Source organism: Drosophila nasuta, chromosome X (genome assembly GCF_023558535.2).
Source record: "Drosophila nasuta strain 15112-1781.00 chromosome X, ASM2355853v1, whole genome shotgun sequence".
NCBI lineage: Eukaryota > Metazoa > Arthropoda > Insecta > Diptera > Drosophilidae > Drosophila > Drosophila nasuta.
In genome coordinates, this window is record NC_083459.1 from 23,158,736 (window position 1) to 23,174,937 (window position 16,202).

Genomic DNA, 16,202 nt, shown 5'->3' on the forward strand with positions numbered 1-16,202 from the left:
CAGTAATATATATGTGCTACATTTTTAAGAACGCTTTAGAGAGTCGAAACTATGGGAAATTCTATTAACTAATGCTTAAATCGATAGACAGATCGATAACAGATTATTAAGCTATCGAGTGAAGCAAGCCAAAGTTTACCAAGTCGCATAGATTTATCATTTAGATTTATCGATAAGCGCATATCGATAAATCTTGACAGAGACAATTGATATGTACAGAGACGCCATAAAAGTCACGCCAAAAGTGGGCGGCATGGGCGTGGTTGCTTGTGGCAAAAACAGCTATTAAAACTTAAGGAAAAAGAGGAGAGAAAAAACTACAACACTCGAGTGAAATGTAGAGGAAGAGAAAGTGAGAGAGACCGAGACCGAGAGGGAGAATGAGTGAGAAAAGAGCGCTAAAATGTTTCAATTTAAATTAATTATTGTTTGCGCCACAAGTGGCGCAATGGCAACGGGAGTTGGAAAAGGGAGAACAACAACTTTTAATTATGGTTACAAAGATTTTTAGTCCTTGTCGATGCCACCAGCCTCATCTCTCTCTCTCTCTCTCTCTCTCTCTCTCTCACTCAGCCGACAACTTTGACCAACATCGATTAAAACGATGAAAACGCGGAAAATTGCGCCAACTACCAAAACTGCAACGACGGCAAATGAAAATTGCGAAAATGAAACGAGGCGAGTGCCCAACGAACGAAAAAAACAAAAAGAATAAGTGGATGTGAAATAATTATTGAGCGAAGCTCAAATACGCTGCGTATACTTGATATCTGCAAACGCTTCCCAGACAATTGAGCGACCTTCAATGGCAGAGTATAGCGAGCAAAAAAGGAGTTAAAATCCTGAAGAAAAAACTACACAAAATCGTGCAACAAAAGTGTGTCTATGAGTGAGTGAGATAAGCAAAGAGAGTGAGAGAGAGAGAGAGCGAGGTGAGGGAGAAAAGTTGAGCGTTTTTATTACGTCTGAAAAAGTTGTGGAAAAACGCGATTGCCGCTTAAGATGGAGTTGAAATTACAGATTGAGAGAAAGGGAATGGGAGAAGGTTTAGCTGAGGTTGAGAGACGAGAGAGAGAGAGAGATAGAGAAAGACATGGAGAGAGATAGAGAGAAAGAGTGAGAGAGAGAGAGGAAGAAGCGAGCGTCATCTTTGGCTTGATTTAGTTGTGCTGTTTATTTTGCAATTTTGCTCAAATGTTGCTAACTGCTTTTAGCATTTTTTCTGTGCTGCTATTTTTATGTTTCATCATTTAACATTTTTATTTCTATTCGTTTATTGCAGCCTGCTCTCGCAATATAACAGCTGACTGCTATGTCACGCAAAACAACATGTATTCTACACACAAAATCTTACTGCTATGTCAAATAAACTACATATACCTCCTATTGGCAAAAGCTGACTGCTATGTCACCTAGAAGTCTGCGGAATAAACTGACTGCTTGTCACACAACAGCTAGCTGCTACATTACTCGTGCATCTCTATTCTATTCGACATCTGTTGTAGCGTCAAGAAAGCTGACTGCCATGTCTTACAAGACATGTATTCCCCATTGACAAAAGCTAATTACTATGATGAGTCACACAAAAGCTAGCTGCCACCTTACTTGAGGATCTTTGTTCTATTCTCTTTACTGTAGTGTGCTCTAGCGGCACAAAATCTGATTTTGTATTTTCTGTTGACATTAGCTGACTGCTATGTTACGCTAAATAACACGTCTTTCCTTTGACAGCAAAAGCTGACTGCTATATACAGTAAAAGTTGTCTGCCATGCCGTATAAAAGCCAACTGCTACGTTACTCGAGGATCTCCAATTGTATTGGAAGCGTTTCTTTATAACGGGTGAGTTTAGTTTTTCATGAAAATATAAGTATTATTATTGATATATTTGAAGTATTTTTATGAATTTCGCACTCTATGGTATATTTTGAATGGTGCTATGTCAATATACCATAAATTGTCTGTGGTCTATTGTTTATAGTATTTTTTTGGTTTATTATATTAGTATATTCCAAATAAGTATCGGGTATATCACAGTCGAGCACATTGTACAGTAGGTTTCTTACTTGTTAGTACTTTTAGTGTTTGGTATATTTTAAGTATTTTTATGTATTTTGCAATCTTTGATATATTTTGAATAGTACTATATCTACTATATATACCATAAATAGCATATGGTATATTTTTAGTATTTTTTCGGTATATCAATTTGGTATATTCCATATGAGTAGCGGGTATCTCACAGTCGAGCACATTCTACTGTAGCATTCTTACTTGTTAGTACTTTTGCGGTATATTATTTGGTATATTTTGAAATCAATGATAACATATGAATTTTACTACGTATTTAACTTAAATGAATGCTGCTGCTTAAGTCCGTCTTACTTCTCATTAACTGTTTCAAATTATTGCTTAGCTCAAATTTATGCGCCAAGCGTATCAGATATATGTATGTACTATATGTTTGTTATAGTAGCTTTCGCTTTAACCCATTGTTGCCTAGCTGACCGCAGCTCCACTTGATTTACTTGCTCTTGCTTTGGCTTTGGCTTAATTCGCGCTCCTTGTTGCTGTTGTTGTTGTTGTTGCCTTGCAACGGGCGCGCCAAATTGCTGGAAATTCAATTTGAACAAAACTTGAAAATGCCAGCAGCAAAGCAGCAAAAGCAAAATCGGGCAACGTTGCCTCTTGGCCACAAATCCAAAGTCATCTCACCTCGCAACTTTTGCTTGCTTTTGCTTCTTCTTGCCATTCTTGCCTGTTGGCGCCTTGAACCTCATGTTTATCCATGAAATTTAATTGGCTGCACTGCACACAGCAAAAGCCACAGAAGGCGGAGGAGGGAGAGAGAGAGAGAGAGGAAGGAGGAGGGAGAAAGTGCTCGGCCGGGTGAAAGTTGTGTTGGCACTTGTTATACTGTAAATTGGCGCTAATTTATCAGCACAATGGCGCCACCTGGCGGCTTAATTAGTGTGCCGCGACTTTAAAAACCCCCCTCCCCTCTCCTTCCCCCTCCACCGCTCTTTCGCTCTTTAAAATCTCCCGCCAGACGTGACGCGTGACAATAATACCAAAAAAAAAAAGAAGTGAAAAAAAAGCTGAAAAGCTCTTTCGCTTGCCTTCACTTCGCTGCTCTCTCCCCCTCCCCACCCCACCCGTCCCCCTTGGGCCACAGGCAAGTTTCGTGCTGCCTCTCTGCTAACATGTCGCTGCATAAATTTTACGCTCATCACCTGCTCCTGTGACCTTGTTGTTGTTCTTCTTGCTCTCTTTGTTGTTGTTGTTCTTCCTCTTGTTGTTGTTGTTGTTGTTGCTGGCTGCTGCCTGTTGTTGAGTTACTTATTTAGCACAGCATACTTTTGTGCGGCGCTTTGAATATGTGTGTGTTTTTGCCTCTCTATGCTGTAGCATACTTTTGTGCGCCGCGACAAACACACACGCACACACTCTCACACACACACACGGGTTGTACGGTGCATTAAAGCATTGCCATGCTCTTAAATAAAGTACTGCAAAACTCTGAAGCAGTGTCACGCTTTTTTTTTCTCTTCTTTGTAATTATTCTTTAAATATGTTTGGTGGAAGTTCGTTGCCAATTTAAAAATATGAACTTACACACACAAATCGTTGCATTGCATTAAATTCCAAAATAAACACATTAGAAATAGATCCAAATGTTTTCTTGAGATATTTGGCTAATATTTAGCTGTCAAGGATTCTAGTGGGGGCCATTTTTTTGTTACTCTTAAGTTTATTTAAATTTTGGAATACATATGAATATGAATACTTAAAAAGGGAGGAATTATGTTCCACATAGAATGTATAGCTTGACTTGAAAGTATAAAGTATGTGTTATACTGGGTATAACAGTTGTATATTTATATTTATATGAATATGAATACTTAAAAAGGCAGGAAATATATTCTACATAGAATGTATAGCTTGACTTGAAAGTATAAAGTATGTGTTATACTTGGTATAACAGTTGTATATTTATATTTATATGAATATGAATACTTAAAAAGGCAGGAAATATATTCTACATAGAATGTATAGCTTGACTTGAAAGTATAAAGTATGTGTTATACTGGGTATAACAGTTGTATATTTATATTTATATTTATATGAATATGAATACTTAAAAAGGCAGGAAATATATTCTACATAGAATGTATAGCTTGACTTGAAAGTATAAAGTATGTGTTATACTGGGTATAACAGTTGTATATTTATATTTATATGAATATGAATACTTAAAAAGGCAGGAAATATATTCAACATAGAATGTATAGCTTGACTTGAAAGTATAAAGTATGTGTTATACTGGGTATAACAGTTGTATATTTATATTTATATGAATATGAATACTTAAAAAGGCAGGAAATATATTCTACATAAAATGTATAGCTTGACTTGAAAGTATAAAGTATGTGTTATACTGGGTATAACAGTTGTATATTTCGCAGCTTGCTGTATTTTCCATGTATTCAAATGCTAAGCTATGTGTTTTTTGTTAAAGTAAGTGTGCTGTAGACATTGAACTGTTTGTCACGGTGTATAACAGTTCAATATTTAGCGGATAGCAGTACAGAACAGTTATATTTACAATTTAGTTAAATTCAAAACTTTCTTTTGTTTTTCGTCTTGAAAGTTTTCCAAAAAGTTATTCTGTATAACACTTGCACCGTTTTTTTTTTCTCTGTATAACAGTTGCATATTTAGCTGATAGCTGTTTAGAAGAGTTTTATGTACAATGTATTCAAATATAAAAGTATTTCATGTTTTTATCTTTAAAGAATGCGAAAGTGTTATACTGTATAACACTTGCAACCAATTTAGAGACAACTGTGTATAGCAGTTGTATATATAGTACATAAATGTGTAGAACAGTTGTAATCACAATCAAATTTAAAAGTTTTTATACCAAAGTGTTATACTGTATAACACTTGCAACTGCTGTGACTGCCCTCGTCTCTGAGGCAGCGGCTGTCAGCCCTTTGGGCTCGTAAACAAATTGAATTGAAGTCATAAAAGTCGCGTCGCCAAGACGCGCAAATGCTGAATGCCTTGTCTCTGTGTGTGTGTGTGTGTGCTGATGCCACGCCCTCTTTTTGGAGGCTGCTGCTCAGTTTCATGCGTGGCGCGTATGCTGCGTGTCAGTGATTGCGACATTTGCACGCTTCAATCCCCATGTTCTTCTCTTTTTCCTTCCCCATCTCCTTTCCATCGTTGAACCCCGCGTTGTCAGCGCCATTATGTCGCACTTGTTAAATCTGTGAGCGAGTGAAAGAGACAGGGATAAGTGGGGAAGGCAGAGAGAAAGAGAGAGAAAGACACACCTTGGCAGCGTTGCTTTTCTTGCTTTTTTTACGCCTCAATAAAAATACAATACGTTACAATTGAATTGAACTCAATTGAATTTGATTGAAGTTGTAAAGCTCAGACAGACTCCAAGCAAGAGTGTATGTGTGTGTGTGTGTGTGTGTATGTGTAAGAGTAATAATAACAACAACAAGAAGAACAAGTAAGAAAGCTAAAATCGCGAGTGCTCGACTGTGAGATACCCGCTACCCATTTTGAATAAAGCTAAATATTGCAGTATTATTCTCAAAATATACCAACAAAAATGCTACACAAATACTAAAATTATGTAAAATGGTATATTTGGTATATTAATACATTAAAAAAATACCATAGACGGCATAATATACCAGATTGTCTTTTTTTGCCAAAAAGTATTTCTTTAATAACTTCCACAATTTTTATCATAATTACTACTGTTATTATTGTATACACCAAAACTCGCAGCTTCAAAATTCCACTTGTAATTCGATTTTTGTTGATTTGCGGGAGCGGAAGTGGGCGTGGCAAAAATTGGAAACAAACACGATCTGCGTGCAAAAATAACATAATAAATGCTGTCGAAAATTATAGCTCTATCTCTTATAGTCTCTGAGATCTAGGTGTTCATACGGACAGACGGACAGACACACAGACGGACAGACGGACATGGCTTGATCGTCTCGGCTGTTGACGCTGATCAAGAATATATATAATTTATAGGGTCGGAGATGCATCCTTCTACCTGTTACATACATTTCCTGACGGCACAAAGTTATAATACCCTTCTACCCTATGGGTAGCGGGTATAAAAAGAATGAAATGCAATAACGTGTCACCAGCCGACGCCACGTTTTGTCTCCCTCTAGTTCTCAGTCTTTGTCTCCGTCTCTTCGAGGTGTCATTGAGTGTGAATGATGGCGAATGATGTGAATGATAGCGACTGATAATAATGATGATGGTGATGATGATGATGACGATGAGCATTATTCCGATGAAGTGTGCTCGCCATAAATACACTTTGAAGACAAATGCTCTCGGCTAAGAACCTGTCTCTCTCTCTCTCTCTCTCTCTCTCTCCCACAAAAGATGCCACAAAAGAAGCTACAACAACTTCAATTGCTCAGTTACCCGCACAATTTGTACTCACACACACACACTCACACTCACTCAGCGTATTCATGCACTCGTATTCATATTCGTATTTGTATTCATGCTTCATCATTGACAATATCAATCAGCGCACTTATTGCTTCCGTCGCACTTGGTTTACTTCTCACCTGTCCTCCCCCCCTTCTCACTTCTTCTTACTCCTTCTTTGCGCCTCTCTCTGCGCTTCTCACTCTATTCTTGCATGTAACTGTATCAACAGAGCTTGCGACAACACGGAAGTAGTCAGAAAATATGTTTAAGAAAACATATATTTTAGTGATAGATTAAGTTAAAAGTTTGAGTAGAGTAGAGTATTGAAAGCTACTCAAAAGTAGGAATAGCGGGAATTAATAATGACTGCAAGTCAGTTATGGAGCCAATAATCTTAATGTGTTTATTAAAATTAACAAAAATGATATATAAGACTTCGTTAAAATACAATCACATGGGAAAGAAGTTTTAAAAATTGAGCTCCCAGGACAAGAGCTTAAAAAAAATTAAAGATATTGGTCTTAATACTAAGAATGTTGATCTAAAAAGTGGATCAAGAACCTGAACATCTTAATGTTAGAACATTTCTTATTAATAAGAGGAAGAAGTAGAGTAAAACAAAACCAAAATTTGATGATAATTACTTTATATTTTATACTTTTCTTATACTATTTATTAATTATTTTACAATTTAATAGAGCTAATCACTCAATTGATTCGTGCAATTTTTGAACCCAGGACCTCCTCCTTTAGACTGCAATGAAAAATGGTTCGTAACAGCTTGATTAACTGAGCTATGGACGAAAACACCCAAATCTTGATACAAACTTTATAGGAAATTTGACGGATTACAAAATTTCAGTTATTTTATTAGATTTAGAATAATATATTATATAATATATATAAGAATAATATACATACAAGTAGTTATATATAAGAATATTCATAGTTCACATTTTCTTTACAATTATTATTTTCATACTGTTATTCATTTATTTTGCAGCTAGCTTTAATACTAAAACAAAGCTGATTGCTATTAAACACAAAAGCTGCTTGCTACGCACCAAGTTAAAGCGAAAAGGTGATATTATTCTGATATTTATTCATAATAAATTTATTAAGTTGATTCTGTTTTTCTTTTCTCCTTCAGCCAACTTCAATACTAACATAAAGCTGCTTGCTATGAAAGACAAAAGCTGCCTGCTACGCTGGCAACAGGTGAGCTTTAATTATAATTTTGAAATTGAATGCAAAATGAAAAGTGAGAATTAGGAATTCCGAATGAAATGCAGTTGATATTGGGGAAGACAAAAAAGAAACAAAATCAATATCTGGGCAATTGATGAAATGGTGCGAGGCATGAGTTACAAATCAAATGAAAAAACTGTGAAAGTGTTGCAGACAGAGTGAGAGAGAGAGAGAAAGAGAGAGAGAGAGAGAGAGAGAGAGAGAGAGAGAGAGAGAGGGAGTTGGGCCAATTGAAAAGCTGCTGCTGACACTGCAAACTAAACCAAAAATGAAAAGCGAGTGGAGATTGAAGAGGAGGGGAGGGAGTTGAGAGGGGGTTGGAGGTGGTAAGCTGGTTAATCCCTTCCTCACTCCTTTCATTTCATTTCGTTCGTTTCTCTCTCTTTATTTCGTTCTCTTTGTTGTTGTTGTTGCTTTTGCTGGCGGCGTTGACATTTTTTTAATTTCCGTTATAAATGAAAACCACATCCGGAGAGCCGAGATTTTCACCTGAACTGTTACAGAAAGAGAGAGAAGAGAGGGAGACAGAGAGAGAGAGAGAGAGAGAGACAGAGCTGTTAATGGCTTAACCCAAAAGGCCTATTTAGGTGCAATGCGCAATGCGAGAATCCTGTTAACTGTTTTGTCCTTTTTGGCCTTCTCTTTGCATTTACATGTACTTCACATTCCTTTTTGTCAGCAACAACAACATCAGCTTAAAGTGTGAGTACTAATTGAGGTTCAGCTGTGCGTCTTCTCAGAACTCAGAACTCAGCTCAGAAGTTTTTTTTAGCCACTCGCTAAGCTTAATTTTATGTATTTTTGCTTAAGCTGCTTTGTATGTTGTAAGCGTTAAAAAGCTCAATTTAACGTTGGATTAGAAGTTGTATTAAGTATTTAGTATTTTACTAAATACTATTTGTAGTATTTTATATTTAGTATTCAGTTAATATTCAAATCTTTTGCTTTTGTATAGAATATTTGTCACAAGCGTTGTTAGTTTGATTATCGTTCACATTTGTTTGTCAAAGCTTTTGCTCAGTTTTATATATGCTAAAAGTAATATATATTCACTCCGACTAATTGACGAGAGTTTACAGCCCAAAATGTTGAATCCCCTGAGGCTGCTTTGCAATATAATTAATAGGATTTCATCGCCTACTAAGTCAGGATTTTGTATGAGAAGCAACAAACAAAATTTCAAGGCACTTAGCTTTTGTTCGCAAGATTTTATCCAATACTAAGTTGGGGTTTTCTATGCCAAGTTTCTACTGTAGCGCCGAAAGTTTAATGGCCCGTAGCTTTTGTCAGCAATCTCCATACAGAAAGGTTTTTCAATTTTTTCCGGATGATTTCATCGACCACTAAGTTCGACTTCTATGTAAGCTATCGTATATTAGAGTTTGGTTACTATTTGAGGCCTATACTAGCTACTGGCATTTAGTTTTTGTCCACATGATTTTATCGGGTATTCCATGTCAAACCTCTTCTACTGTACGGCATGAAGTTTTATAGCACTGAACTCTTGTGGCACTAAGCTTTTGTCAACAATCTCCATATAAGGGGTCGTATAACAGAGTTGTGTTTATACTAAAAGCCCCTACTTTGCAACAGAAAGTTTTATGGCACTTAGCTTTTGTCCCCATGATTGTACTCAGTAATAAGTCTGCCTCTACTATGCAGCAGAAAGTTGTATATCACTGAGCTCTTGACTTTCTTTCACTTTAACAATAACTGCAAGTAGACTTCCCAATTGTTTGATTAATCGAGTCACAATTGCAGTCGCTGTTATTGAGTTGTGTATTTGATAATGAGCAAAGTCGAAAGGAAATTGATGATAATAATGATGATAATGATGATTATGGGCAAAGCAATGGCAATCAGATGATGATGATGATGATGTCGTTGTGGCATTGCAAATACGCATGTTAACTCACAAATATGCATTTGTCTTGGCCCCAAAAACACACGTACACAGCTGGCACGTCAATTGCAGCTGCAGAGTGGAATAGAGACTGAGAGAGAGAGAGAGAGGAAGAGGAGAGGGAGAGGAAAGGAGAAGAGAGTCAGATTCAGAGGCAATGCACAACACTCTTGAGCACGTAGTCGAAGCATAGCTTCAGCTATTCCCCTTCTCTTTACCTCTCTTCCTATTACCCTTCTATCTCTGTCTCTCTCTTTCCCTCTCTCTCCCTCTCGCTCTGTTGCATTGTGGTGCAACTGCAGTTTGAGAGCTGCAGCAACAACTGTTGACAATGCATTTGGACCTTACATGTTTAATGATGTATTTACCTACGCCAACTAAACTGGCATCCCTCCCTCCCTCTCCCTCTCCCTCACTCGTCCTCTCTCTCCCTTTCTCTCTTAACAACAACAACAACTGCGGCAGCTGGAAGTTGACTCCAAAGCCGAAAGCTGACAAGAGGGAAATGCGGAGTTTCTGATTGCGAAGCGTACAAATGCCAACACCTTGTGTTCCCTCTTGTTCCCCCTCGCCCCCCTTTAACCCTCCGATGGCCCAGTCTCTCTCTTAACCCCCCTTTGGTCACTTGGAGCAATCGCCCAATTGCAAAACCGAATTCGAAGCTGCAGTTGACGTGAATTGTTCGAGGCTTGAAATCTATGATTGCAGCTATAACTGAACTCAACACACACACACACACACACACGCATGCATAAATTGTGCCGACTGTGTGTGTGTGTGTAAGCGAAGGACAAGTGACAACAAAAATGCGAAGCCAGAACAAAACGTAGAGCGGGAAACAGGTTGGGGAAAGAGGGAGACAAATGCAGTTCTAGGCAGAAAGGGAGAAACAGAGGGAGAGAGTGGGGGAGAGAGAGAGAGTAGGGGAGGGAGAGAGGGAGGAGAGGGAGAGAAAGAGATGGAGAGAGATAGAGGGGAAGGGAGACCATAGAAGGAGAGGTATAGGTAGAGGAAGAGGTATAGGGAGAGGTATAGGAAGAGAGAGAGAGAGAGAGGTAGAAGTAGAGGTAGGGAGAAGAAGAGAAAGAGGGTAGAGGGAGACGGTAGAGGGTGACGGTAGAGGGAGAGAAGGAGGGTGACGGTTGAAGATATAGGGAGAGGAAGAGGAACCCATATGAAAAGAGGGAAAGATGTATGTAAGAGCGAAAGGGAAGGGGAGTAGATAGCTATAGGCAGAAAGATAGAGATAGAGAGAGAATGAGGAAGAGGAAAAATGAGAACAAGAAGAAGAGGAAAAGCGAGATATGTGAAGAGAGGGAAGAAGGATGTAAGAGCGAGAGAGGGACAAAGAACAGCCTCGAGACTTGACTTTAAAATGCCAAAGTTGCAGCCACTCATTGTCTCCCTCTCCTCTCCCTCTCTCTCCCTAAGAGACAGAGTGATGGCTAGGGGGGAGGGTGTCAGGTAAAAGAGAGAACGATTGGCGAGCGATGCACTTGGCACATTTTGGATTGTTTATTGAAATCGATGATTACCATAAAATGATTGCTTCGCAGCAATCTCGGAAATCAAATGAAACAATGCAAGAGAAAGACTTTTTTTTGGGCGGAACGGAAGGCGGAGGGAGTGATAAAGGTTCAACGAATAATTAAGAGAATGTCAGGAAAAAGAAAAGAGAAAGGGACAGAGAAAATAGAGTATGAAAAAGGTGGAACTATCGAATAGCATTTAGAAAGCGCACTTTCATAATCCATTTGAAATATTTAGCGAATAATGAGAAGAAGCCAAGCAAGGAAAAAAAATGGGAGAACAAGAATAGCGAAATGTAGAGAGCGGAATAAAACGAAAAGAGAAGATAGATTGAAAACTTATAATAAGAAGAAGTAGAGCAGGGAGGAAGAAATAAGAAAGAAAGAAGCGAAATATAGAGATAGAAATAAAACGAAAAGAAAAGATAGATTTAAAACGATTGAAACACTAGGAAAGAGGAACTAAAAAAAGAAAGGAGAAATAGGCTTGAAAAAAAAGAACGAATCGTTAAATAGAAATAACAATAAACTGAAATGAAAAGATAGAAAAATTAGGACTACTATAGTATATATTATATATTATATAAAACGGTGACGTCTCTGACGTTTCACATTCCGCGTCAGCTGCTTAGTCAGCTGCTGACTTCTTCGTTTCCCAGCTGCTGAATAAATCAGTGATTGTGTTTAAGAGGAAAAGCTTGAGTAGGAGCTTGTTGTGACTTGCAACTTAAAGTTGAAACTATTTTTATACACAAATGTGTTTATCATATGTGTGCATGTATGTGTGAGTGTGTGTGTGTCTGTCTGGAACATTTTTGCCACATTTTTTTTTACACAAAGCGCAATTTTGGCATCTCCGATGTGGTGGCAAGTGGCAAGTACTTGGTGCACTTCACTTGCAGCCGCTTAAGGCAGACACAGCACAACACACACACACACACATACACACACACACACATGCAACACTCTTATCACACATATGCAAATAATTTCAGTTGCTGCAATTGAAAAGCCAAAAACAAAGCACAACTCGACATACAACTTAACTTCTCTCTCTCTCTCTCCCTCTCCCTCTCTCTCACTAGCCGCTGGCCAACTGACAAAACACAAAATGTTTTCCGCTTTAAAGACGCAAAGCTGAGTTTTACTTTTGCCTTTGCCTAACTAAATCACAACTCAAAACAGCCGCCAAAGCGTTCAATCTTCATCAGAACGCGCACTTTTTGGCTGGGAGGGTGGAGGAGGGAACAGGGGGAGGGGCGGATCTATCATCGATAACTTTGGCAAGTCTATCGATGGCATAGCAAAACATGCTGCGCGCTTTCTATTTATATTTGTGTTCTCGATGTCCACTCGATACTCAGCAAGTTTGAAGGGTATAACGAGTGAGTGGGAAACGCGAATCATAAAAGCATAATTCTTTCTATAGTTCTCGAATATACATATAACATAGAATAGAAAATATAGCACAAAGATTCATTTCAAATAAAAAAAAAGAGTATAATAGAACACATATGTAGAATAAAGATTAATAAAAAATATAGAATAAAGCCAAATATAAAATAATAACAACAGTGCTTCTGATTCACAAAATTGCAATTTGATAATATTATATGGCTCTGGTATATTTTATACTCTATGATATATTTTAGTATTCATTTGATATATAGTATATGGTATATTTTTATAATTATTTGTCCATATGCGAAATGTGACTTTTGGTATATTTTGTACTCTATAGTATATTTTGAATTTAGTAGTATATCGATATATCAATTATGAATTATGGTATAATTCAGTATTAATTTGGTATGTATATATGGTATATTTCAGTGTTATTTTGGTATGACTTAAAAGGGGCTACTTTGGTATATTTTGTACTCTATATACCATAGAGATATATTTGAATACAGTAGTATATACCAAATATGACGTTTTTGTATATTTTATTATTTTTTCGGTATTATGGTATATTTCAGTATTATTTTGGTATGGCTTAAAAGGGGCTACTTTGGTATATTTTGTACTCTATTTACCATATAGATATATTTGAATGCAGTAGTATATGACGAAAATATGACGTTTTTGTATATTTTATTATTTTTTCGGTATATTAATTTGGTATATTTTGGACCACAACATTAACTAAATTTCGTTGATTATATATTTATATATCCTCTATAGGATAATGTTACAATTATTTATATAATAATAATAATTTTGTATTATTGAAGTGAGCCCCTTTATGTGGTATCTTTTGAATGTGGCAGTATATCGATATACCAACTATGTCCCTTACACTGAAGGTATTACAAAGTCGGGCCCTGGACATTAGCTTAGCTTACGTGTTCTTGCTCTTGGGCCCAACTTGATTATCATATGCGCGCTGCCTTTCTCCCTTCCTACAACAGTCTCTCAATCTCTATCTCTGTCTCTGTCTCTTTCTATTTCCCTCTCCTGCGCTCTTCGCAACGACAACGAGAATGCCATTAAGCACTCAATCAGTCTTTATCAGGTTTTGACAACGATTAACGCTTCGGGCGCCAAACGCTTTTGATGGATGGCTGCCTCGACTTTGGCTGCTGCGGCTGCTGTTGTTGTTGCTGTTGTTGTTGCAGGTCCTGCCACAGGACACGCGACTTGACTTCACTTCTCCTTCTCCTGCTCTAAGCTGCCTTCATCTCACCTATTGAAATTGATTTAAGAGTGCAACTAGCCACATTAGTTAGTTTGTTTCTTTATCTAATTCTACTCTCTGTTCTCTAGGGTAACTAGCAAGTCTTGCATGCCCGCTTACAGCTTCTTCATGGTTTTTTTTGTGGTTCTGCAGTTGAACAATCGATTTGCTCTCATCATGGCTCATTGACTTTGCTCCCTTTTCGATTTACTTGTCCCTTTTTTTTTGTGTGCTGTTGCTTGCCATTATCCTTTGTCATGTTGACGCTTTTAAATGTTTATTGCCAGCCCAAGAAGAAGCCGCACCAACCAACCAACTGCCTCATCAATTTTGCGGTCAGCACGTGAGCTAGGATTTCGATAGCGGATAAGCGCCACAGGGTTTAACTCTCTTCACTCATTGGTACATTCCAGCAATGCTTTCAATTGGGACATTCTATCATAGCATTGCTTTCAATTTTGGTACATTTGGTACACTCGCATAAAATGTGGGACATTTTGCAGGCAGCACATTTGGTACTTGGTACTTTTCGCCTATATTTGCATTTGTTGTTTTAGCAGGGAATATCGCTTGACTAGTGTGAAGAGTTGAGAAGATGCAGCTTTGCTTCTCCGTCTGTCTGTTTCTATGTGTGTGCGTTGTTGCTTGATTAGTATGAAGAGTTAAGAAGATGCAGGTTCTATTTTCTGTCTGCCGTCGCCGTCTACTTTCTGTCTGTTACAATGTGACAGCATAGTTCTACATACATACATAATTGACAATTTCGTTAGTGCCGATGGGCTTCTGAATACAGCAATCGGGTTGCTTGATTTGTGCGAAGAGTTGAGAAGATGCAGGTGTGCTTTTCTGTTGTCGCCAAAGACTGTCTGTTTCTATGTGTGTGCGTTGATGATTTGACGACTTCGTTAGAGGCGATCGGCTTTTGAGGAGAGCAATCGGGTTTCAATTTTATACGTCGCAAATTTAAGCGGGCTTTGGCTGTCATCTAATGTATTTGTTGTTTTAGTAGGCTTGATTAGTGCGAAGGGGTGAGAAGATACATATGTATATGTATGGTATGTTCGTATGTATGTAGGTTTGCTTTTCTGTCTGCCGTCGCCACGCTGTCTGTTTCTATGTGCGTGCTTTGCATTACACAATTGACGACTTCGTTAATAGCGATCGGCTTTTGAAGAGAGCAATCGGGTTTTGGAGCAAAGCATTTCGTGTGCCTTGTAAAGGTGTTGTGGGTGCTGCCGAGAGAGAGGGGATCAGCCGAGAGCAAATCGAAAAAGAGAGCGCAAATTGTGCGCTCTTCAATTTTAGCAGTTTGTGTAATGGGACAATGGCAAGCGGTCAGTGAACGTGAACAAAGCGCATTTCAATTATTAATTAACATAATGATCGGCTAATTAAATATCGTTTGTGTGTTTTACTTGTGCTGTGTGTAATTGAAAGTGTATTTATTTAATCAATATTCTTTGTTTTAATTTTTTGCTAAGTAAAGTGTCGAAGTTGTGCATGCAGTTAAATGCAAGCAAGATGCAAGATGAAAATGGAGGAAAGCCTGTTTCTATTGTTAAATAATATGCGCAGAAGCTTAAATTAACTAATGAGTTGCAAATAAATGCAATTTACAATAGTTCAGTGCATTATTTTAATTTTTTTTCGAGTGAAAATTTGCAAAAGTAAGGTTAAGGTGAAAAGTGAAAATATTTCGTCAAGCTCTCTCCCCAATTCCCCTCTCTATGCTGCTTGGTGCAGTAGCTCGCCCGTGTGTGTGTATGTGTGAAGCGAAGCTAATGCTAAGAAAGAAGTGCAAGTGTTTGTGTTTTTTTTTTTTTGCTGTGCCTAAAAGTGCGTGTGTGTCAGAAGCAAAATATGTATATGCACATGTAAGCCACGAAAGAGAAGTGTTTGTGTTTTATTTTTTTTGCATGCTGCAGCTGATATCTTCTAGCACACGCATAAGTGCGAGTGTAAGTAAAATAGGAAATACGTACGATTATTGCTTTTGTTTTTTTTTTGTTGACCAGCAGTTGACTATTTAGAAAGCGTTACTAATTAAGACGCGAAATGCTTTAATATCCAACAGTTTAGGAGCTTAGATTTTAGCCTGATTAAAACTAGAATTAATTGCCATTTATTAATTCGACTCTTCCAACACTTCTCCCATTCCAAGTTCGTCGCTATCTATCGTCAACAAATAGTTCTTCATGTTCGCTTTGCAATCTCAGTTTTTCCCTTTCACCAGCCATTGTTCAACTTAATGACTAAATTTATAGATATAATCATCTCTCCCCCCGCTCCTGACTCCCACTTCGTCGACTGCTCGTCATGCTTGGAATCGGTTAAAGGATTCGATTGGCTTTTGCCTTTTAGTC

General features: G+C 37.8%; 1 long non-coding RNA gene across 2 annotated transcripts in view; it reads left to right on the top strand.

Moving 5' to 3' along the window:
• The window catches only part of LOC132796452 (uncharacterized), a 100,072-nt gene that overhangs the window by 11,371 nt on the left and 72,499 nt on the right, over positions 1-16,202 (top strand). The window contains exons 2-3 of one of the 2 annotated variants that reach the window (XR_009633555.1): positions 7,486-7,563; positions 7,633-7,700. This is a non-coding gene — a long non-coding RNA (uncharacterized LOC132796452). Of the gene's footprint in view, positions 1-7,485; positions 7,564-7,632; positions 7,701-15,173; positions 15,798-16,202 lie in introns of those variants that run through there. The other variant, XR_009633556.1, reaches the window with a different exon arrangement.